The following is a 24682-nucleotide window of genomic DNA, read 5'->3' on the forward strand; positions in this document are numbered from 1 at the left end:
TGGGATCCTGATAGCCAGGGGGGTAGCAGACGTCCGCAAGGGGAGAGTACCCGTCCGCATCCTGAATTGTGGGGAGGAGGAAGCCAAATTACCCCAGTACGCCACTGTAGCTAAGCTGTACACTGTCAGTAATAATGCCATCAGGGCAGTGGAACCCTTGATCCCGTCTGACCAGGCAGAAGACAATGGCTCCAAGGAACAGCTGGAGGACTGGTGTCAGAAATTACATGTGGGCACCGACTCCACCCCTTCACATCAAAAGCATGCGGTTTACCGGGTGGTACAAGAATACGAGCGGGTCTTCAGCAAACACCCTCTAGACTTCGGGCAGGTAAAAGGAGTCAAACATCAAATCCCCACTGGTGACCATCATCCGATTAAAGAGAGATACCGCCCTGTACCCCCGGCCCAATATCAGAGTGCCAAAGAAATGTTACGGGAAATGAAGGAGGCTGGGGTGATCAGAGATAGTTATAGCCCCTGGGCAGCTCCACTGGTGCTCGTAAAGAAAAAAGATGGCACAATGAGTATGTGTGTTGACTACAGGCAGATTAACCGCATTACACATAAAGATGCTTATCCACTACCCAGAATAGAGGAGTCGTTAGCAGCCTTAAAATCAGCTAATTATTTCTCCACCTTGGATCTCGCCAGTGGGTATTGGCAGGTTCCTGTGGCAGAGGCGGACAAGGAGAAGACCGCATTCACGCCACCAATTGGCCTTTGCGAGTTCAACTGTATGCCTTTCGGGCTCTGCAACGCACCAGGAACATTTCAAAGATCGATGGAGTGTTGCTTGGGACATTACAACTTTGAAACCGTGCTATTGTACCTGGATGACGTCATAGTCTATTTAAAGACCTATGAAGACCACCTGAAGCACCTGGCTGAAGTGCTTGAGTCTTTGTACAGGTATGGCCTGAAGATAAAGCGGTCAAAATGTCACCTCTTGAAGCCAAAGGTACAATACCTGGGTCATGTAGTCAGCGCAGACGATGTGGCACCTGATCCAGAGAAGGTCACAGTAATCAAGGACTGGCCAAGACCCACCATGATTAAGGAGGTGCGGCAGTTCCTTGGGCTGGTGGGCTACTACCGAAGGTTCATTAACGGTTTCACGAAAATAGCAGCACCCCTTCAAGATCTCCTGGTGGGTCAATCAAAGAATGCTAAGAAGCAAGATCCTCCATTCGAATGAAACAGCCAAGTAGAAACATCCTTTTTCCGGTTGAAGATGGCTCTCACAGGAGAAGAAATCCTGGCCTACCCTGACTATGGCCAGCCGTTTGTACTGTACACAGATGCCAGCAATGTGGTATTGGGAGCAGTTCTGTCCCAGGTACAGGGAGGCAGAGAGAAGGTGATAGCTTACGCTAGTAGAAAGCTTCATCCCACAGAAAGGAATGAAGAAAACTGCAGTTCCTTTAAGCTGGAGTTCCTCATTATCTTCTGGGCAGTGACTGAACGCTTCAAGCATCACCTGGCGTTGGCCAAGTTTACCATCTTCACGAACAACAATCCGTTGACCCACCTGGCAACAGCCAAGCTAGGTGCGCTGGAACAGCGATGGATGGCTCGGCTGTCCAACTTTGACTTTACCATCAAGTACAAAGCTGGCCGAAAGAATAACAATGCTGACGCGCTGTCTAGAATGCCTCACTTAGTCGAGTCTGGAGAAGACCTAGATGAACTGGAATAGATAGAGTTACCAGCTTTCCACCAACAAGGCATCTCCCAGTACGTGCATGCTGTAATAGAGAAGCGCTCGAGCCAACAAGGGGTCTCTTTCAACCCATTGCCTCGCCATGGATGGGAGGAAACACAGAACAGTGACCCGTCTGTCCGATTAGTCAAAGAAAAGCTGGTGCAAGCTGACCCGATCTTGGTCCTGATGCTCCACAAGAAGCCCAACAGCTGTGGAAGGAGAGGGGGCGACTGTTTCTCTACAAGGGCAAGTTATGCAAAAGATATGTTAACTGGCGGACCAATTAACTCATCTGGCAAATAGTGGTTCCACAGAGGGATGCCCCTATGGTCCTAGAAGCTTACCACGATGGAGCAGGACACTCAGGATTGAAGAAATGGGAGATTGTATTTCTTGACCGGTTCTACTAGGTTGGCATGAGAAAGGCAATCGAGAAGTGGTGCCGAGAATGTGGCCCGTGTAACCTGAGGCGGAAAGATAATACTAACCAGAGGTTTCCCTTGCAGCCAATCATCACGAAACAGCCCCTTGAGTTAGTGGCCTTGGACCACGTGAAATTAACTCCAAGCTGGTCAGGCTATGTCTATGCCCTCACTACTGTGGACCATTACTCCAGTTTCCTGGTAGTGGTGCCTGTGAAAGATCAAACGGCCAGGACAGTGGCTAGGGCGTTTCAAGCACACTTTTGTCTGCCCCACGGTTATCCTGAAAGAGTACTGACTGATCAAGGCCCTGCATTTGAGGCAGAAGTGTTCCAAGAATTCTGTAACCTGTACGGCTGTAAGAAAATAAGAACAACACTGTATCACCCTCAAACTAATGGACTGTGTCAGAAAATGAGGTTGAAAATCAGGTGGTTATCGACTTGCTCAAGACTCTGCCTCTGGAAGAGAGAAACCAATGGCCAGAGAAGTTACCTGACCTGGTGGACTTGTACAATCATATCCCAGTAAACTCCACCAACTGCTGTGAAGATGTAATTTACCCTCTCACTGTATATGCTGTGATACTATGTCATGATATGCATATTTCCCTGGTTGTATTAGTTGTAATTCATGTATTTCCTTGGGGGAGCTACTGATCTCAATGTGTCTCTCTCATACAATTGTAGTCTTGGCATCTAATGTGATTATGTAAATAGCCTGTCCTCTTCTTTCCAGAGTTGTGTATCTAATCTGTAATTGAATTGGCCAGTGAAGGAATAGTCATTGTTTTGCACAGCAGGGGATCCCTTCATCTACTGTGGCTGGCAGACATATCGGAGCCCTGTGATGGACCAAACCATTGATGATAGGATGTGTGACCCCCACCCCCTGAACATGGTGGGCTGGTCAAGGAGCACAGACAATGCATTCCCCTTTTTGTAACTTCAGAGTGAGCTGAAACTTGAAGAGGGCAGGAGCCCCAGCCTGGGTGGCTGTGGACACGGACGGAGCTAGGCCTGTGTGGCGGCCCGTGGGATTGTGTGGAACTCTTTGGACTACTGTAAGGACGATTGCTTTGTTATCCGGTCCGAGGATTGTCGGGAAGGGCCCCCGAATCTGTTTTACGTGGACTTATCGTGTGCTGTTCTTGTATTCCTGTTAATAAACCTGTTGGATCGTCCCTCGGCCTCGTCCATCCTTTGCTCTGCTGTACACCCCCGTCACAAACTGGTGGCAGCGGTGGGATCAGAGCAGAAGGAATGGAGGACAATGGCTTAACATCAGGAACCAGCACTGCAGAGTACAAGACCTGGACTTTGGGGAGCCTGCAATCAAAGGCCCGTGAAGTAGGAGTTCGTTTCAAAGGACTCTCCAAGGAGCAGCTGATTGAGGCGCTAGAAGGAGTCTGCTCGCAAAATGACGTGGAGGAAGGATCCTCACAGCAAACGGAAGAAAGACGGCAGCCGGAGGTAGATACCCAAAAAAGTCAGTGGGTTGTGTGGTACGAGGAGGAGATGGCCTTGCTGGGAGAGGAGACCACCATAGAAGATAAGAGGGAGGCCATGCGTGGAGCTAAAGAGAAGGAGCGCAGGATGGAGGAGATGGCACTGCTGGATAAGGAGCTCGCTGTGGAAGCCGCGAGAGGTTCCAGACAGACTGTAACCCCAGCACCCATCATGAGGGAACTTCCCAGGGTGTCCCGCAAAGACTTTAAGCCGTTTAATGAGGCTGCAGGCGACATTGAGGGCTTCTTCCAGGACTTTGAGCATCAGTGTCGATTAATGGAAGTCCCGGACAGGGAGCGTGTCCGGCATCTGGTTGGGCTCCTAGAGGGGGGAGCTGCTGAAGCCTATAGAGCTATGGACCCTCGGTGGAACTGTGAGTATGCGGAGATTAAACAGACTATTCTAAAACATTATGCTGTGACCCCAGACACTTACAGGACTCAGTTCCGTGCTTTAGCCTGTGATGGGGAAGTGTCTTTTAAGATATATGCTCATAGACTCAAACAAATATGTAATCGCTGGCTGGAGGCAGAGGAGGCCTTATCTTGGGAGACCTTCCTGCAGGTCATCCTAAAAGAACAATTCTTTGCCCAGTGCCCTGCTGAGATCCGGGAATGGGTGCGTGAGAGAAAACCAGCGACAGTGGAGGAAGCTGCTGCTCTCGCTGATGAGGCTCTCACCATCAAGCCTCAGTGGAGGGTTCTGTTGGAGGATGGAGAGACGCCTAACAGCTCCACAACACCGGATGCCCCCAGTTATTCTGTCCCCATTGTTCCCCGTTCCTCTAAGCCACCACATGTTAATACCCGTGTTAATGTGCCTCCAGTTGCTTCTACTGCACTTTCTGGAATACGCCGGGGAGAGGAAGTAACAGAGCGCAGGTGTTATGTTTGTAGGCATCCCGGGCATTTGCAGGCCTCATGCCCAGCCAGGCCATGGAGGAATCATCCTCAAACCCCTACAGCACCTTCAGGTGGGAGCCGGCCTCCAAGTTCCCCTACCCCTTACCCAAGAGGACGCCTTGGATGGAGGGAGACCCAGCTCAGATGCTATCAATGTGGACAGCCAGGGCATCGGCAAGTCTCCTGCCCAGCTGTTCAAATGAGGACTGATCCTGCACCCAATCGGATTGTTAATTATTTACAGCCCAGTGCCATGGAGGAAGATGTGGCACCGTTATGTGAGGACTGGCCTAGTGACTCAGCCCCCCATGTTGCACCACCAGGAGTTTACGGGGTGCGACCCGCAGTTATGACGACTTCTGCTCATCGAGGTAAGCACTTGCAGGAGGTTGTGCTGGATGGACAGAGACTTGTTGGATTTTGTGACTCGGGTGCTTTCCTCACACTGGCTGATCCCCGAGTGGTTCGGCCTGAGGCAATCCATAGAGGACCTGGGATTGTTATTGAACTGGCTGGTGGACAATGGAGGACTATTCCCACAGCCACTGTGGATCTGAACTTTGGTATTGGGGTCAGGCGATGTGTGGTTGGGGTGATGGGTGGTCTGCCTGCAGCTGTTCTCCTGGGCAATGATGTGGGAGAGCTACGATGCCAATTCGTGGCTGCATGAAGCCACATGTAAGTAACGCTCTGCCTGTGTGTACTTAACCAGTGACCTGTAGAGGTCCCTAGTACGTACACAAGTTGGGAGGGGGAGGGATTGTGAAGATGTAATTTACCCTCTCACTGTATATGCTGTGATACTATGTCATGATATGCATATTTCCCTGGTTGTATTAGTTGTAATTCATGTATTTCCTTGGGGGAGCTACTGATCTCAATGTGTCTCTCTCATACAATTGTAGTCTTGGCATCTAATGTGATTATGTAAATAGCCTGTCCTCTTCTTTCCAGAGTTGTGTATCTAATCTGTAATTGAATTGGCCAGTGAAGGAATAGTCATTGTTCTGCACAGCAGGGGATCCCTTCATCTACTGTGGCTGGCAGACATATCGGAGCCCTGTGATGGACCAAACCATTGATGATAGGATGTGTGACCCCCACCCCCTGAACATGGTGGGCTGGTCAAGGAGCACAGACAATGCATTCCCCTTTTTGTAACTTCAGAGTGAGCTGAAACTTGAAGAGGGCAGGAGCCCCAGCCTGGGTGGCTGTGGACACGGACGGAGCTAGGCCTGTGTGGCGGCCCGTGGGATTGTGTGGAACTCTTTGGACTACTGTAAGGACGACTGCTTTGTTATCCGGTCCGAGGATTGTCGGGAAGGGCCCCCGAATCTGTTTTACGTGGACTTATCGTGTGCTGTTCTTGTATTCCTGTTAATAAACCTGTTGGATCGTCCCTCGGCCTCGTCCATCCTTTGCTCTGCTGTACACCCCCGTCACACTGCACCCCACCTTACTTGATGCGAGCAAGACCTGGCAAGTTACCTGTAGACTTTGACATGGGAATTTTGTCATCTGAAGCAGTCCAGCAGAAGGAAGATTGGAATACAGAGCGGCAACAACAGTACCGCAAGGTTCAGTAATGTGTAGAAAAGAGCCTGTCCCAAGCAAGAATGAGACAAGAAAAGAACTACAATCAAACAGCTTCAGCAACTCCCTTAGCACCTGGAGAACAGGTCCTCAAGAAAAAGCGGAGAATGCACAAATTAGATGACCAGTGGGAAACTGAACCCTATACAATTATTCCCTCAAATTTTGACAATAACAAAGTGTGTCTCATAAGCAAAGATGGAGGCAAAACATATCAAGCAGTTTCCAGAGATCGTCTGAAGGTATGCCCTGAACGGTGTAAAACCAAAGAAGAAGTTCAAGAAAGTCTCCAACTTCAAGAAAAGGAAGAAGAGATGATCCAAACAGTACTTGGAAAATTCCCCAAAACATGGACCCAAATAAACCAGGCTATAGTGGTACCAGTATTGACTTTCCCACAAGTAATAGTACCAGAAACAGTAGAGGTTCCAGATCCACCTGAAGACCTGTCGGTCCCAACGCCAGATGCCACACCAGCAGGGGAACAGGAGAATCAACCCCCTGCCAGTGGTGAATCTGTCATACCCTTGGTGAATCTAAGACCCCGTAGGCAACAATCACACATACCTGTCAGAGTTAGGCCTACCAGCAATACTGAGGTAGTGGACACCCCAGGTCGTAGAGGATCAACACCAGTACTACGTAGGTCTCAATGTAACACTCAGGGACAGCTCCCTCTAAGGTATAGGGAATAAAAGGAAAGTATGTATAAGAGTGTAAATAGTTATTTGAAATGTTTTTCTTTGTCCATAATGCTTTTGTTTTAGATGTATAAGTTATGGACAACTGGGTCACTGGACTATGTGTGACCAAAATTTAAATTGTATATAGTTAGCACCTGTTGTGTACAACAAAATTAAAATACCCCAGAAGAAAAACCCGTCCGGCGTGCATAGAATTGGGGAATTGATGCTCTTTCGCACGCCCAGAGCCTACGTTGGGGGTTTTCTCGCGGCGGGTCCCCCATGGACTGTTACTTACATCTGGAGCAGTGTGATGGACACCCGGCAGGGAGCCACACTGGACTCATAAAAATTGTAAATAGTATTGCATTATTGTCATTTAAGTTTGTAACGTTCAAGTGATGTTGCCTCCCAAAAGGGATGAAAAGTTATAATATGTTTTATTTATGTTTCCTCAGTCCGGGAGTACTAAATTTTACTAAGGGGGAATGTGGCACCCATGTGGTCTGGATGCCATAGCAGTGTTGCCCTCCCCAAAAGGTTTAATGCTGAGCCTGGACGTAGTTGGGGAAATCCATTGGCCAGTAAGTACCATCATTCAACACAGTTTCTCCCCCGGCCCAGCAGAGGGAGCTCTAAACCTGGGAGTTCCTGGGAGATTCCTTAAGATCTGACCTGGGGGAGGAGTCAGTCAGTCTGTGAGGAGAGTTCAGTGAGTAAAGAACTCGAGTAGTGTGGTGTGTGAGCTGGGAGCTGAGCCGGATCGCTCAACCCAGGCAAACACAGTCTACAGTGAGGCAAAGAGGAGAGGGACACCGGGGAGTGGAGCGCAGCCAGCTCACCCCGACGTCATCGCTGGCAAATCAAATACTGGAGTTCGGGGCCAATCGAGTACTCGAGTACCGGTGGTCGCATCCGGAGGACAAGACTTCAGGTCTCCTGTCCACCCCTCACCTGGAGGCACAGCTGTAAAGCCAGGACTTGGAGCCAGAATTAGGAGAGCGGCACCTGTGACAGTCCATGCAGCCTGCCATACGGGGGAGGTAATAGATTACCTCAGAGAACGACAGAACAGGTCTCAGCATCGCTGAAGCAGCGGGACCCTGTTTACACAGACAGAGCGTAGGGATCATGCCTCATTACTCACCTGGCCAGTGTGAGTTCCCTGACTGTTTCCAGGCTACCGGATCACCATTACCATCTGTAACAGGCTCACTGGAGGTCATCGGTTGAGGACAAGTAAAGGAGAAGGTAAAAGAAATCATTGTCTGTGTCTGTTCCTTTCCACTGCCCTGTCAGACCTGCACCTCATCAACATCCACCATAGACTTTACAAACGGTTGCCCCGGGGTACCCGCTTCACCAGTGGGGAGCAAGAAACACCTCAGCTGCCATAACAGCAGCCCCGGAGGTCCCGTCCAGCAGCTGCGGCTCCAAAGCTGCAATCCACAGGTGGCGTTACGAATCTTATATAAACTTTATCGTCCCCAATACCGCCACATTAATTGACTCCGCCATGGTCACAGAGTCGGGCCCCGCCACCGCTGACTACCACGGCCCGACACCGAGTCACCTAAGGCCCTGGGGCGGGTGAGTCATCAACAGTTTCTGAAATAATTCTGCAGCAATAACGTGAAGGGAGAGGAAATAGTGGAGATCCTGGAGGCATCGAATACACAGTATGTGAAAAACATATACGGTACTTACACCATTCTATATTTAGTGAGGACCACAAAGAAATATAGTGGGAAACTCAACAAGAAAATACAGCTGTGACATGTCAATTGTCTGGGTTTACAAACTGCACATAGGCACGGCAGAGAGCCGAAGAAAATGGGAGACTCGGTGCACGTGAAAAAAATGCAATAATCCAAAGGCGACATTTTAGCCAATGTATGCCCATTAGTGCATATGGACGTCACTGAGGAGTGCCCTCTATGAGGTAGTGCCGAGAAAGGGTGTGTAAAGGATGTATTTCCTGTGCCTTTGGCAATGTCCAGTTTTCACTTAAAAAGGGGTTGCTGTCATGAGACAATTTCATGTTAAAAGAAAAAAAAATTGGTACCGTGTTAGCCAAGTCTTCCATGGATACTGGGACAATAAAACGTTCACAGCACTAATCAAAGCTAATCAAGGATTCACTCTCTCAGCACAGTGTTTATGTAAATGTCAATTTATTATACAGCCTCTGCTCTGTTTGTGTATATATGTGCGTTTCTTCAGATATTTTGTTATACCATGTCTGATGAAGAGATCTAAAGAGTCTCGAACGCTCTGGAACATCATTTATTTTATTTTAGTCAGCCATTAAAAGGTATCAGAACTACAAGATTATAATTGTGTTAAATTGTCAATTTCTTTAACATGTCTCCAGTTTCTTTTGCACCAACGCATAACCCACGGATGCTTAAATTCCCATCTTCATAATCAGCACTGTCAGATTTGGCAATTTACTGCTCATTAAACTTTTCAGCCATTTTTTTTTAATTTACAACTTGTCTTGAAGACCACCCACCCCTGCTAAACGGCAGAACATGACACGTGCCTATAAGCCCTCTCCTATTGTACGTGTAAGGGTATGTGCGCACTAGGCGTTTTTTTCACGCTGCGTTTTTATGTGCGTTTTTGTCTCAAAAAACGCACCCGCGGCTAAAAAACGCGACAAAAACACATGCGTCTTTACCGCAATTTGGTGCGTTTTTTGCTGCGTTTTTGCTCACTACATTTTTAATCAGTGCACAATGCCATTAAAGATTGTTGATGGAAAAAAAAAAAAAGGTCTGATGTCATTTCCTTCTTCAAAATGTTCATTGTATGCAGGAGAGCAGACAGCTGCAGAACTAGTGTATGCAGTAGAGCAGACAGCAGCTGCAGAACTACAAGGCTCAGCATCCTCCATCCAGGACTGTATGCAGGAGAGCAGTCAGCTGCAGAACTAGAGTATGCAGGAGAGCAGACAGCAGCTGCAGAACTACAAGGCTCAGCATCCTCCATCCAGGACTGTATGCAGGAGAGCAGACAGCTGCAGAACTAGTGTATGCAGGAGAGCAGACAGCAGCTGCAGAACTACAAGGCTAAGCATCCTCCATCCAGAACTGTATGCAGGAGTTTTTTGCCCAAAAAGAAAAAAAAATGACATGGGCTTCGCTATATTTTTGTATGCTAGCCAGGTACAGCAGGCAGGTACAGGCTGCCCCCAATCCCCAGCTGCCTATTTGTACCCGGCCGGGAATCAAAAATATAGGGAAGCCCTTTTTTTTTTTATTTCATGAATTTCAAGAAATAATAATAAAAAAAAAAAAATGACATAGGCTTCGCCCAATTTTTGAGTCCAGCCAGGTACAACTAGGCAGCTGGGGATTGGAATCCGCAGTGCAGAGTGCCCAAGCTTTCTGGGCACCCCCCCTGCGAATTGCAGTCCGCAGCCACCCCAGAAAATGGCGCTTTCATAGAAGCACCATCTTCTGGCGCTGTATCCAACTCTGCCAGCTGCCCTGGTGACTGTGGCTCGCTGGGTAATAATGGAGTTAGGGCTAGCTGTATATTATCAGCTGGCCCTTATCCCGAAGTTCATGGTGTCACGCCAATATTAGACATGGCCACCATGAATTTCTAGTAATGATAAAAAAAAAAAACACAACACACAGAAAAATATTTTTATTAGAAATAAAACACAACACAATTAGTGACTCCATCTTTATTGAAATAAAGAACCCCCCTCCGCAGTAATCCTGGGTCAATGGTCCCGCGACGTCCAATCCAGATCCAATATCATCTGATCGGTTTGCTGGAAGGCAAAGCGATCAGATGATGTGTCAGGTTAAAGGACGTGAATCACATCACATCAGCTAATTGTATAAAAGCCGATTATACAATCAGCAGATGCATCGGTGCAAAAAAATAAATAAGTAAATAAATACGTCTGTGCTGATTACCGGCAGCTCCTGGAGCGATCGGATGAGAGTCTGATCCTGTCCCATCGCTGCAGGAGCTGCCGGTAATCAGCTGATGAAGTCCCCTGACGGCAGGATCAGCTGATAGCCGGCCGGGCGCGAAAAAGCCGGCGACACCGCGAGAATTACGATCAGCTGATGCGTCAGGTGACTGCATCAGGTGATCCACCGCCAGGTCCTGCAAGCTTCGTGCGTGCCCCAGGGAGACTGCACACAGCCAGAGCGGCGGTACCGGGACAGGATCTGGGAGCGGGCTTGGCACCGGGACCCTGCAGACAGGTGCGTATGACATTTTTTATTTCTACTGTTCACTTTTGTTTTCGCCGCTGCCTCCACCTCCCGCCCAGACATGGCGCCGCACGGAGCTGACATGGCACCGGGCGGGTTGTGGACGCAGCGGTGACGGTACCGGGAGGATTCATGCTTCTGTGTTTACCAACAGAAGGAATCCTCTTCCTGTACACGTCACTTTACTGCCCACCCCTTGCGTTTATAGCTGCGTTTTTAGTCATAGAAACGCAGCTATATGCGTTTTTCATTGCGTTGTTGAACATCTCATTGAACTCAATGGGTGAAAAACGCAGTGAAAAACGCAGAAATAATTGACATGCTGCATTTTTGTGGTCACCACAAAAACGCAGCTACAAAAAAACGCTTTGTGCGGACAGCACTTATGAAAACCCATAGACATTGCTGGGGAAGCAATGTCACTGCGTTTTCGGCACAAAAACGTGGTAAAAAACGCAGCAAAAATGCCTAGTGCGCACAAGGCCTAAAGGCTACTTTACACACTGCGATATCGGTCCCGATATCGCTAGTGTGCGTACCCGCCCCCATCTGTTGCGCGACACGGGCATATCGCTGCCCGTGCCGCACAACATCGCCCAGAGCCGTCACACATACTTACCTGTCCGGCGACGTCGCTGTGACCGGCGAACCGCCTCCTTTCTAAGGGGGCGGTCCGTGCGGCGTCACAGCGACGTCACTGAACCGCCGCCCAATCGCAGCAGAGGGGCGGAGATGAGCGGGACGTAACATCCCGCCCACCTCCTTCCTTCCGCATAGCGGCCGGGAGGCAGGTAGGGAGACGTTCCTCGCTCCTGCGGCGTCACACGCAGCGATGTGTGATGCCGCAGGAACGAGGAACAACCTCGTTACTGCTGAAGTAACGATAATTGGGAATGGACCCCCGTGTCGCCGATTAGCGATTTTTCACTGTTTTGCAACGATGCAAAATCGCTAATCGATGTCACACGCAACGGCATCGCTAATGCGGCCGGATGTGCGTCACGAATTCCGTGACCCCAACGACTCCGCATTAGCGATGTCGTAGCGTGTAAAGCCCGCTTAAGGCTGGAAACACATCTATGCGAGTAAAATCGACTGGGCTGAAAAAAAACTCGGCCGATTTTAGTTCACGTTAGGTCCGAGCGCAACGCAAGCGCGATGCTTTTTCTGAATAAATTATTGATTTTGCTCGCGTGTGCGACGCGTTTGTGTTGCGTTTGCGATGCTAGTTTCCTGCAACATCTTAACTAGATAAAAGTGATTACACATGTGTCAGTTAATTTACCTTTGGGAATGTGATGTCACATTCATCTGTTGAATATTTAATAAGCATAGTTCCTGCCACACTCGCAAATGTGAACGCTGGTGCGCGTGTGTGATCCTTCTTTTCCATAGGGAATCATTGAGAAAAATGGTTCGAGAAACTCGCAAAAAAGCAGCATGCTGCGATTTTTGTCTCAGTCCGATTTGGAGTGAGAAAAAAAAAAAAAAAAAATCGCAGATGAGAGCTGAATCATTCACTAACATGTGTCCGATTCCAATGCGAGATTTTCTCGCATTGCTCTACTGCGAGAAACTCGCAAGTGAGAAGCCGGCCTAAGCAGTGTTTGGAAACTGGCCGAGGTGCTCCCTTGTAATGGGAATGGCTGCTGTAGCTGTCTTCTTTTGCATTTAGTATTCTATTCCACAAAATGGATTACGTTAGCACACACGGAATTTTTTTTATTTATTTTTTTTTTTACAGGCAGACTTTTGACCTGTTTACAAAAAATGCTTATGTGTACTAGCACATGGACTCCAACTGGACCACCTGCTGTGGTCCCCTCTCACGCTTTTTGCCCTTGCTATTAAGCCTTTAGCTAATCTTATTCATGAGAGTCCCAACATCTTGGATATAGCAATGTGGAGGAACCCAAATATGCATCATTTGCACATAAGGTCTAACTCTATTACGTCCCGTTAATCGCTTTATATAATTAGGATCTTTGATATTTTGGTCTGGCTTTCAGGCTTAAAGTATATAATAATAAGTCCAAAGCCTTAAACATAAAACATCTGCATTCCCCTTTATGGATTCAGGTTAGAAGATCCTCCTATAATTTAGAAAAAATGGTTGAAGACCTGAAATCATGGCTCACATACAAAATCTCCTCGCTGAGTAGGAGTCTTGCTATAAAAATGAAGCTCTTCCTCAATTTCTTTTTTAGGACCCTCCCCATGCCAGTTTTTGAAAAAGATATTCCTTCATTGCAGTCTCAACCCAACAATTTGTCTAGCAAGGTAAAGTGAAGAGGATTCCTCAGCCTTCTTTGTTTGCCATGTGATTTGGTAGTACAGCACCTAGTAAGATGAAATTAAGCAGCTCCTCCATTAGGTATAAAATGGATATAAAATTAGGTGGGTCCCTCTATGCCACAGGGACCCACCAAAGACAGGCGCAGGGGAAAGAAGCCACCATGTCACTAAACCGCCACTGGGACTAAGGGGACCTGCGGTTAAGACCAGACAGCCTCGGGTGACCAGTTACCACCAGAAAGTGAGTAAAGAACCAGTTGCACTGAACCCCTTGTGTGAACTACCTTCTTCCAACACCCGTCACATCACCTACCCTCTGGAGCCCGGCCCTCCTTAAGGAGGGTCTAGCATCCAGGTTGCCACTAACACCAGCCCCAGTAGTGAACATTGTGCAGCGGCGGCTCCATCCCTATAGCCATAAAACAGCAATTGGCGTCACGTATAAACTTTGTTCAACAATCCCCTGTAAATATTACCCTTTTCAAAAAGCACCCAGGGCACGGAACCGGGCAACGGCCACCAAAGTGACATTCCCCAGCTATACACCGCCCGGCACCGAGTACCCCATAACCCTGGGCGGCACATACAGTATGTATGTATGTATGTATGTATGTATGTATGTATGTATATATATATGTATGTATGTGCTAGCATTTACAGCCCCACTTTAAACTTTTGCCCAGGTCCCCACTTTGTCCAAAACTCACCCTGCAAAGCAGTAAACAATTGGGGTAGTATTTTAAATAAGTGAACATCTAACCCACCCATGGGGTAACATCATGATCACAGCATGGCGGTATTAATTGACACTTATACGGTACCTCAGGAGGCAATGTTTCTAGCCCTACAATGCATGTTATTGACCAATCACACGGACAGTGCAAGCACTCAGACTAGGTTACACCACGAGGTTTCACATCATCTCAGAAATTATATGCAATACGATGCCTCTAGGTTTGTGCATGACAAGATGTCACCAATGCAGCAGAAGCTGTCACCAGATGCTTTCTATGCCAGTTGTGGAGTTTCCCAGCAGACACAGCAGTAGTGATGCTGAAGGCCACATACTAGAGTAACAGAGCCAGCTTGTGAATCTGGGGCCCGGTGGTCTGCCATCTAATCATTGTGATCACCACTGAGCAGAGCATGGTGGATGGAGTTCCTGTTTACTAGGGAGCATCACTGATGTGCAGCTCCACCTGCCGAACATGACGAGCCTGCTGGAGGCGAAGCTGTCATCCTATGCCCGGATGTTCCAGTGTGTGGGAGGACATACAATGTGTACAGCACGGTACATACTGCCGGGCCACTCACTCCTGACACCTGCCCTCCCATAACACACAGGACAGACGCCACAAACTCACCTGCAAAGTCAGGCAAGCGTCTCCTGCAGAAGGACCGCAACCAATGAATGAAAGCGCAGGGGACCAAGTGCAGCGTGTGAGAGCAGGACCATCCCATTCATACAGAGCCCGCCCCTCCGCCTACCGGGAATGGTGTGATCCGGGTTACCTCAGAGCGTTCACCTCACAGCCCCGCCCCCAGAGACGGCGAGCCCCCAGCCTCTGCTGTCAAGATGGCGACCAATGGGATGCTGAGAGGGGCGGGGTCCTGGGGCATGGTCCGAGTGTTGGGAGCGAGTGCCTGACGGAAGGAGGTGCTACAGTGCAAGGGATGAGTGTGATCAGAGTGCTGCGAAGGATGAGTTGTGACTGAGCGCGGTGCCGAGAAGGATGATTGTCAGCAAGGTGCGGTGACATATGAGTGTGAGCGCTGTGCGGGGACAGATGAGTGTGAGCGCTGTGCGGGGACAGATGAGTGTGAGCGCGGTGCGGGGAGAGATAAGTGTGAGCGCGGTGCGGGGAGAGATGAGTGTGAGCGCGGTGCGGGGAGAGATAAGTGTGGGTGCGGTGAGAGATGAGTGAGCTCGGTGCGGGGAGAGATGAGTGTGAGCGCGGTGCGGGGAGAGATGAGTGTGAGCGCGGTGCGGGGAGAGATGAGTGTGAGCGCGGTGCGGGGAGAGATGAGTGTGAGCGCTGTGCGGGGAGAGATGAGTGTGAGCGCGGTGCGGGGAGAGATGAGTGTGAGCGCGGTGCGGTGACATATGAGTGTGAGCGCTGTGCGGGGACAGATGAGTGTGAGCGCTGTGTGGGGACAGATGAGTGTGAGCGCGGTGCGGGGAGAGATAAGTGTGAGCGCGGTGCGGGGAGAGATGAGTGTGAGCGCGGTGCGGGGAGAGATAAGTGTGGGTGCGGTGAGAGATGAGTGAGCTCGGTGCGGGGAGAGATGAGTGTGAGCGCGGTGCGGGGAGAGATGAGTGTGAGCGCGGTGCGGGGAGAGATGAGTGTGAGCGCGGTGCGGGGAGAGATGAGTGTGAGCGCTGTGCGGGGAGAGATGAGTGTGAGCGCGGTGCGGGGAGAGATGAGTGTGAGCGCGGTGCGGTGACATATGAGTGTGAGCGCTGTGCGGGGACAGATGAGTGTGAGCGCTGTGCGGGGACAGATGAGTGTGAGCGCTGTGCGGGGAGAGATGAGTGTGAGCGCGGTGCGGGGAGAGATAAGTGTGGGTGCGGTGAGAGATGAGTGAGCTCGGTGCGGGGAGAGATGAGTGTGAGCGCGGTGCGGGGAGAGATGAGTGTGAGCGCGGTGCGGTGACATATGAGTGTGAGCGCTGTGCGGGGACAGATGAGTGTGAGCGCTGTGCGGGGACAGATGAGTGTGAGCGCGGTGCTGGGAGAGATGAGTGTGAGCGCTGTGCGGGGACAGATGAGTGTGAGCGCGCTGCCAGGAGGTATGAATTGTGAGCGCGGTGCCGAGAAGGATTTTTTCAGCAAGGTGCCGAGAAGGATGAGTTGTGAGTGCGGTGCTGCTGCTAGCGATGAGTGTGAGCGCGGTGCGGGGAGAGATGAGTGTGAGCGCTGTGCGGGGACAGATGAGTGTGAGCGCTGTGCGGTGAGAGATGAGTGTGAGCACGGTGCTGGGAGAGATGAGTGTGAGCGCTGTGCGGGGACAGATGAGTGTGAGCGCGCTGCCAGGAGGTATGAATTGTGAGCGCGGTGCCGAGAAGGATTTTTTCAGCAAGGTGCCGAGAAGGATGAGTTGTGAGTGCGGTGCTGCTGCTAGCGATGAGTGTGAGCGCGGTGCGGGGAGAGATGAGTGTGAGCGCTGTGCGGGGACAGATGAGTGTGAGCGCGCTGCCGGGAGGTATGAATTGTGAGCGCGGTGCCGAGAAGGATGATTGTCAGCAAGGTGCCGAGAAGGATGAGTTGTGAGTGTGGTGCTGCTGCTAGCGATGAGTGTGAGCACGGTGCGGGGAGAGATGAGTATGAGCACTGTGCGGGGAGAGATGAGTGTGAGCGCTGTGCGGGGAGAGATGAGTGTGAGCGCTGTGCGGGGAGAGATGAGTGTGAGCGCTGTGCTGGGAGAGATGAGTGTGAGCACGGTGAGAGAGGGATGAGTTGTGAGTGCGGTGCTGCTACTAGCGATGAGTGTGGGCACGGTGCGAGAGGGATGAGTTGTGAGCACGGTGCGGTGAGAGATGAGTGTGAGTGCGGTGCGGTGAGAGATGAGTGTGAGTGCGGTGAGAGATGAGTGTGAGCGCAGTGCGGTGAGAGATGAGTGTGAGCGCTGTGCGGGGAGAGATGAGTGTGAGCACGGTTCGGGAAGGGATGAGTGTGAGCGCGGTGCGGTGAGAGATGAGTGTGAGCGCGGTGCGGTGAGAGATGAGTGTGAGCGCGGTGCGGTGAGAGATGAGTGTGAGCGCGGTGCGGTGAGAGATGAGTGAGCGCGGTGCGGGGAGAGATGAGTGTGAGCGCTGTGCGGGGAGAGATGAGTGTGGGCACGGTTCGGGAAGGGATGAGTGTGAGCACAGTGCTGCTGCTAGAGATGAGTGTGAGCACGGTGAGAGAGGGATGAGTTGTGAGTGCGGTGCTGCTACTAGCGATGAGTGTGGGCACGGTGCGAGAGGGATGAGTTGTGAGCGCGGTGCGGTGAGAGATGAGTGTGAGTGCGGTGCGGTGAGAGATGAGTGTGAGTGCGGTGAGAGATGAGTGTGAGCGCAGTGCGGTGAGAGATGAGTGTGAGTGCGGGGAGAGATGAGTGTGAGCGCTGTGCGGGGAGAGATGAGTGTGAGCACGGTTCGGGAAGGGATGAGTGTGAGCACAGTGCTGCTGCTAGAGATGAGTGTGAGCATGGTGCCACAAGAGACAAGTGGATTCTGGAAATGTAACTCATGGTGAATGGGGAGAACACAGGGGACATGGGCTCCTAGGCTGGCCCTTAGGCTAGGGGTCCCTAGCTATTCCTTACCAACAGAGATGGACAAACATGGGAAACCAAAACTCTTATCTCACAGCACACTCACACAGAGGTATAAAACAATAAGGGCATAGGAGGAAATAAGAGCAGGGAGGAAATAAGACAACTGGTTAATCCACAACAACACCAAGTGCAAAGCAACACAATCACCAGCAGGATGTGGACACAACAGCAGACAGACCACAGCATAATACTATAGTCGGTGTTGGAAGACAGATTCCACCATCTTAAAAAGGTGGGAGTAACTGTGATAGGTTTCCAACAACATGTGATACCAGGGGTAACCAGCAGGCTAGCAGAGCTTAACTCTTGCTAGCCTGACCCTTAGGCCTCGATTCCACTTGTATTTTGCACGGACAAGTGCAATTCTATAAAACACCGAATTGTACTTGCACCAGTGCAAAACTATGAAGCAGTGTCCATCTGCGAGTGATTTCTCATGCCATATCGACATGAGAAAAGAATCGCAGCATGCTGCATATAGCAGCGAAGCTTGGCTCACACAGCCCCATAAGAGTCTAGAAGATCAGCTCACAGTCGCATGATCCTCGGCTCACGGTCGCAGCAGAGCAGGAGCCAAGGGTCATTAGCATATCACTTCAGATGGTCCCGCATCAGAAGCTCTGCGCATGTGGAACTCAGGCCATAATGAGCACACAGCTGGTGGACGCCTGAGTCTGCCTATGTAACTAATGTCGAAGAAACCATAATGTGGAGTGTTAGAATCTGAAGTGTGAACAGCGTCTTATGCCGCTATGACGAATTTTGAGTAAAACTCCATGTGACAGTACCCCTCCCTCTACAAGGGGCATCTGGGCCCTCAGGGCCAGGTCTCACTGGATGAAAGTGTCGCGGGCGGAGGAGGGGACACTGCGCTCACCCACTGCTCGGGTCCGGCTGCTGCTGCTGCTCGGTGGTGGCTCGAAGCGGTGGGCCGGATCCCGGGGACTCGAGCGGCGTTCCTCGCCCGTGAGTGAAAGGGGGTGGTTTGGTTGTGGGATTTAGGGATATTGTCCGTGACGCCACCCACGGTTGTGGTGAGTTTGGTGACACCACCGCTGCTCTGGACGGGGATCCCGGGAGCGATGACAGGGAGCAGCTTGGATGTTCGTTCCCCCCTCCGTGGGTAGGGGGGTTGGTTGTTCCGGGGCCCCGGTGAGGGGTTAGGATGGATGGCAGGCGGGTTACGGGGCCTGGTGAGGTGCGGGGGCAGCGCTGTGCCGCACGGCACGGTGGTACTCACTCAGCCAATGATGAATGCAAAGTCTCCGGTAAAACAAACGGCTGGATGGACGGGTCCCACAGACGGCTGCGGTAGCTCTCCTCCCGGTAGGTTGATAGTGACTGCCTTTCCCTGCACCTGTGTTGTGTTACGGTTCCAATGGCTTCCCACCGGTAACCCGCTCCCCAGCTTGGATGGATTCTGAAGGAGCCCCTTTTGCCCGCAGGCTCTGGCCCTGGGAACTGTAGCCTTGGCGGTGACTGTGTTTCCCTCTACGGTGTGAGCTGTTGCCTTCAATCGGGTCTTGACTGCTGGGAAACCCCGGAGGTTCTCTTTGCTAACGGATTTGACCGGTTTTACGGCGACTCCTAGCCTGGTCGGGGTCCGTAAGCCCTGCTGGATGGTGCTGGCTTCTCTTTGCTCTCCGATCCGGTACCGTCGGGCCACCGCGCATCCACGGTCCGTACGGTTCGCTCCAATCAGCCTCTCCTGCAGACGGTCACCACCGTCTGCCAACCTTGCTGTACCGTCCGGGCCACACACCTGGACGCCGTCAGACTGCTCCTCTACCACTTCACTCCTCACTCCTCAACTTCAAACTCTATCTGATCTGCTTCCTTTTCCTGCCTCCAGGACTGTGAACTCCTCGGTGGGCGGGACCAACCGCCTGGCCCACCCCCTGGTGTGGACATCAGCCCCTGGAGGAAGGCAACAAGGATTTTGTGTTTGGATTTGGTGTGCCTAGCCGGGGTGTGGGGTGTGTTGGTGTAGTTCTGTGACGACCTGGCTTGTTCAGGGCGCCACATTCCCCCTTAGTAAAATGCAGACCGTCCGCGGGCTGCCCGTCCATCACCGGTTTTATTATTTTTTTTTTGTTTAACTGCAAAAATAGAAAACGGTAAAACATGTAAAAACAAGCATTTTTCAATCTTCCCACATCGGGAGGCACATACTTAAACGTTACCAAACATTTTTAATAACGGTTACGGCTTCCGCTCTTCTCCCACCCAAACAACCTGGCCCTGATGCTGCCCCTAAGAAGTAGGCAGCACCCCTTGAACCCAGTCCATCACCAGGCTGCCCGAGCGGGTTCTGTCTCTTTCAGGGTACCCGAGTCCATGGGGAACCCCTGAACCCCCGGAGGATCGCCACCGGTTACGGTAGTGGCGGGCCTGGGCCATCACTTTCCTCCAGGCCCATCTGTTGTGAATGTTAGTTATGTTTTGGCTGCTGGGAGGCTCCCTCTGGTGGCCAGGAATGGTTTGGACTTGGACCAGGTGTGTTGTGCAGTGGGTGTTTCCTTTGCTAACTCTCTGCTTATTTAGGTCCTGGTCTGATTGCAGGCTGTTGCCGGATGTCAGTTGTTCTTTGTATCTCCAGCCTGCTTAATCCTGCTTTACACCACATCTACTCCAGATAAGTGCTTGCTCTTTATTTATTGTCTGGTTCTTTTGCTTATCTGGGTTTGTCATTTGTTGTGGTTGGTTTCAGTTTATTTCCTTCCAGGGATTTTCCCCCTCAGTGGATTGTTGAGGAACTCCCTGCAGTTCTGTGTGGAGTATAGCTCCTTTGGGTCCATGTGTTTGTGGCTTGTTGAATTTGTAATGATTCTTGTTTTCTGTTCATTGGTATGACAAGGGCACCTGGTATAGGACAGAGTTCAGATCGAGCGATCTGAGGGCCTTTTTGTACTATCAGGAAGTTGGTATTTTGCAGGGTTTTTCTCTGGCCACCATCAGTCCCTTTCCTGTCCTTTCCTATTTTAGTCAGCGGGGGCCTCACCTTTTGCTAATCCTGTCATCTACCTGTGTATTGTGTTTTTCCTATATCACCGCAGTCTTTGAATGTGGGGGGCTTGCTATTCTTGTCTATTTTCTGAGGCAGAGAGTTATTCATCTTTCCTACCTTTAGGATAGTTAGTTCTCCGGCTGGGTTCGCGGTGCCCAGGATGTTAGTTCACCCCTCGGCTACTTCTAGTTGTGATGGTTAGTCAGGGGATGGCGGCCAGATTAGTTGCCAATGCTCTTGTCACCTTTTGCCAATGATTTGTGGTGGTCTTCCATGGTTCCGTTTCATAACAGTACATCCGGCCAACAAATTTAAAGGGTACTCTTAAGAAGGAAAAAAAAAAAAGCTGCTGAGAACATATATTTATTTTTTTTTTGTGTTTTTCCTCTTCTTCTTTGGGTTCTGTGGAAGATCTCTTTTTCTAGCATGGATGAATTGGGTGAGCGTGTTGCTCATCTTGATGCTAAGGTTCGTCATATAGAGTCTTATCTTGCACAGACTCCCCTTGCAGAGCCTAAGATTCCTGTTCCTGAATTTTTTTCGGGAGATAGGGCGAGATTTTTGAGCTTCAAAAATAATTGTAAATTATTTTTTGACCTGCGCCCTAAGTCCTCAGGAAATCCCGTACAGCAGGTTAAGATTGTCATCTCCTTGCTGCGTGGTGACCCTCAGGACTGGGCCTTCTCTTTAGCGCCTGATGATCCGATTCTCAATGACGTGGACTCCTTTTTTCAGGCCTTGGGATTATTATATGACGAACCCAATATTGTGGACCGAGCAGAAAAGGTCTTGTTGTCCTTAACTCAGGGTTTGGATTCTGCAGAAACGTTTTGTCAGAAATTTCGAAAGTGGCCGGTCCTTACCAAATGGAATGATGATGCGCTTGCGGCTCTTTTTCGCAAGGGTGTTGCTGATTCTGTGAAGGATGTAATGGTGGGATTCCCCGTCCCTTCTGGTCTTGATGCCTATATGACCTTGGCCATTCAGATTGATAGGCGTTTACGTGAGCGCAGGAAGAAACCTGCTGGATTTGTGCCTGTGGAACAGCCTTTGGAGCCTATGGAGTGTGATAGGGTCCTTGCTAATGCTAGTCGGCAGGGGTTCAGACGGAAGAATAGACTGTGATTCTATTGTGGAGACGCTTCTCATAACATCTCTGTCTGCCCTAAACGTGAAAGGAGATTTTTGTCTGTCACATTGATTTGCTCATTGTCTGTTACTGTGGGTTCTTTGCAACCAAAGTTTCTTTTGTCTGTCACATTGATTTGCTCATTGTCTTCTTTTTCTGCATATGCCTTTGTGGACTCAGGGGCAGCGCTCAATTTGATGGATTTTGGGTTTGCTAGGGATTGTGGTTTCCCCATGGTTCCTTTGCAAACTCCTATTCCTTTAAGGGGCATTGATGCTACCCCTTTGGCAGAACATAAACCCCAATTTTGGACCCAGGTGCCTATGAGAGTTGCACCAGCGCATCAGGAAACTTGTACATTTTTAGTATTGCATAATCTACAGGATACCTTGGTACTGGGATTTCCGTGGTTGCAGAGCCATAATCCGGTTCTTGACTGGAGATCCTTGTCGGTAGCTAGTTGGGGTTGTCAAGGTGTGCATCAGGACCTTTCCGTGTCATCCACGTCTGTTCAGGCAGTTGATATTCTGGCCTTCTTGTCTGATTTCCGTGATGTATTTAATGACCAGGAATCTGATTCTCTGCCCCCACACTGGGACTGTGACTGTGCAATTGAGTTGGTGCCCGGTTGTAAATTTCCCAAGGGGCGGATTTTCAACTTGTCTGTGCCCGAACATGATGCCATGCAGTCATACATCAGGGAATCATTGGAGAAGGGGCACATTCGGCCCTCATCTTCTCCTTTGGGTGCCGGTTTCTTCTTTGTTGCTAAGAAAGATGGTTCGTTGAGGCCTTGTATTGATTACTGTCTTCTTAATAAAATTACGGTTAAATATCAGTACCCTTGGCCTCTGATGTCTGATCTGTTCTCTAGAGTGAAGAGTGCCAGATGGTTTACGAAACTGGATCTCAAGGGTGCGTATAATCTCATCCGTATTAAGGAGGATGATGAATGGAAGACGGCTTTTAATACTCCTGAGGGGCATTTTGAGTACCTAGTGATGCCTTTTGGGCTCAGTAATGCACCCTCCGTCTTCCAGGCCTTCATGAATGATATTTTTCGGGACCTTATTGGTAAATTTTTGATTGTGTATTTGGATGACATCTTGATTTTTTCTGATGATTGGGACTCTCATGTTGGGCAAGTACGGGATGTTTTTCAGATACTTAAGGATAATGCACTGTACGTTAAGGGGTCAAAGTGCCTCTTTGGGGTGCAAAGGATTTCCTTTTTGGGCTTCATCCTGTCTCCCTCCGCTATCGAAATGGACCTGGTTAAGGTTCAGGCTATTTACGACTGGGTGCAACCGACTTCTTTAAAATCCCTGCAGCGGTTTTTGGGGTTTGCTAATTTTTACCGTAAATTTATAGCCAATTTTTCTGCCATTGTCAAACCTCTGACGGATTTGACAAAGAAGGGAGCTGATGCGGAGCATTGGACCCCTGAGGCTATTGTGGCCTTCCAGGAGCTTAAAAGGCGATTCACTTCTGCCCCAGTTCTGCAGCAACCTGATGTGTCTCGCCCATTTCAATTTGAGATCGATGCCTCAGAGATCGGAGCAGGTGCTGTTCTGTCTCAACGAGACACTACTTCGGGTAAACTTAAGCCCTGTGCCTTTTTCTCTCGGAAGTTTGCTCCTTCTGAACGGAATTATGACGTGGGGAACCGGGAATTATTGGCTATGAAGTGGGCATTTGAAGAGTGGAGGCATTGGTTGGAGGCGGCTAGGCATCAAGTTGTGGTGCTTACGGACCACAAGAATCTCATCTATCTGGAATCGGCCAAGAGGTTGAATCCTCGGCAGGCCAGGTGGGCTTTATTTTTTACCCGGTTTAATTTTGTGGTCTCTTTTTTGCCGGGCACCAAGAATGTTAAGGCCGATGCCCTTTCCAGGAGTTTCTGCGCTGACTCTTTGGAGGTTGTTGAACCGTCTACTATCCTGAATGATGGTGTAGTTTTCTCGGCTATTTCGCCTGATCTGCGGTTGGCACTGGCGGAATTTCAGGGGGATAAACCTGAGAGATGTCCTACAGGGAAACTGTTTGTCCCAGACCAATGGAGAGACCGAGTTGTCTCTGAGGTTCATTGCTCTGTTTTGGTGGGTCATCCTGGCATTTTTGGTACTCGGGATCTTGTGAGACGCTCTTTTTGTTGGCCTTCCCTGTCCCGAGATGTCCGTCGTTTTGTGCAGTCGTGTGGAGTTTGTTCTAGGTCCAAGCCCTGTTGTTCACGTTCTAGTGGGCTATTATTGCCTTTGCCTGTACCTAAGAAACCTTGGACGCACATCTCTATGGATTTTATTTCAGAGCTTCCCGTCTCTCAGAAAATGACTGTGATTTGGGTGATCTGTGACAGATTCTCCAAGATGGTCCACTTGGTTCCCCTATCTAAGTTGCCGTCTTCATCAGAGTTGGTACCTTTGTTTTTCCAACATGTTGTTCGTTTGCATGGTATTCCCGAAAACATTGTTTCTGACAGAGGAGTGCAGTTTGTATCCAGGTTTTGGAGGATTTTTTGCTCCAAATTGGGTGTTCAGCTGTCTTTCTCCTCGGCGTTTCATCCTCAGACCAACGGTCAGACTGAAAGGGCTAACCGGACCCTAGAGACCTATTTACGGTGTTTTGTTTCTGCGGATCAGGATGACTGGGTTTCGTTTTTGCCTTTGGCTGAATTTGCTCTTAACAATAGAGCTAGGTCTACCACGTTGGTGTCCCCCTTTTTCTGCAATTTTGGGTATCACCCTAGGTTCCTCTCAGGGCAGCTTAAGGCGTCTGACTGTCCGGGGGTGGATTTGGTGGTCGATAGAATGCAGCAGATTTGGGGGCAGGTAGTGGATAAATTGTTTCAGTCCCAAGAAACTGCACAAAAGTTTGCCAA

The 24682-nt window shown here is 50.0% G+C and overlaps 1 protein-coding gene across 1 annotated transcript in view; it reads right to left on the bottom strand.

Moving 5' to 3' along the window:
* The window catches only part of ACACA (acetyl-CoA carboxylase alpha), a 776656-nt gene extending 761829 nt beyond the window's left edge, over positions 1–14827 (bottom strand). Inside the window, exon 1 of the mRNA XM_075335853.1 lies at positions 14714–14827. The gene's annotated coding sequence lies outside the window, so the exon portion shown is untranslated. The remainder of the gene's footprint in view (positions 1–14713) is intronic.
* Positions 14828–24682: the final 9855 nt, after the last annotated feature.

This window comes from Anomaloglossus baeobatrachus, chromosome 2 (assembly GCF_048569485.1).
Source record: "Anomaloglossus baeobatrachus isolate aAnoBae1 chromosome 2, aAnoBae1.hap1, whole genome shotgun sequence".
Classification (NCBI taxonomy): Eukaryota; Metazoa; Chordata; class Amphibia; order Anura; family Aromobatidae; genus Anomaloglossus; species Anomaloglossus baeobatrachus.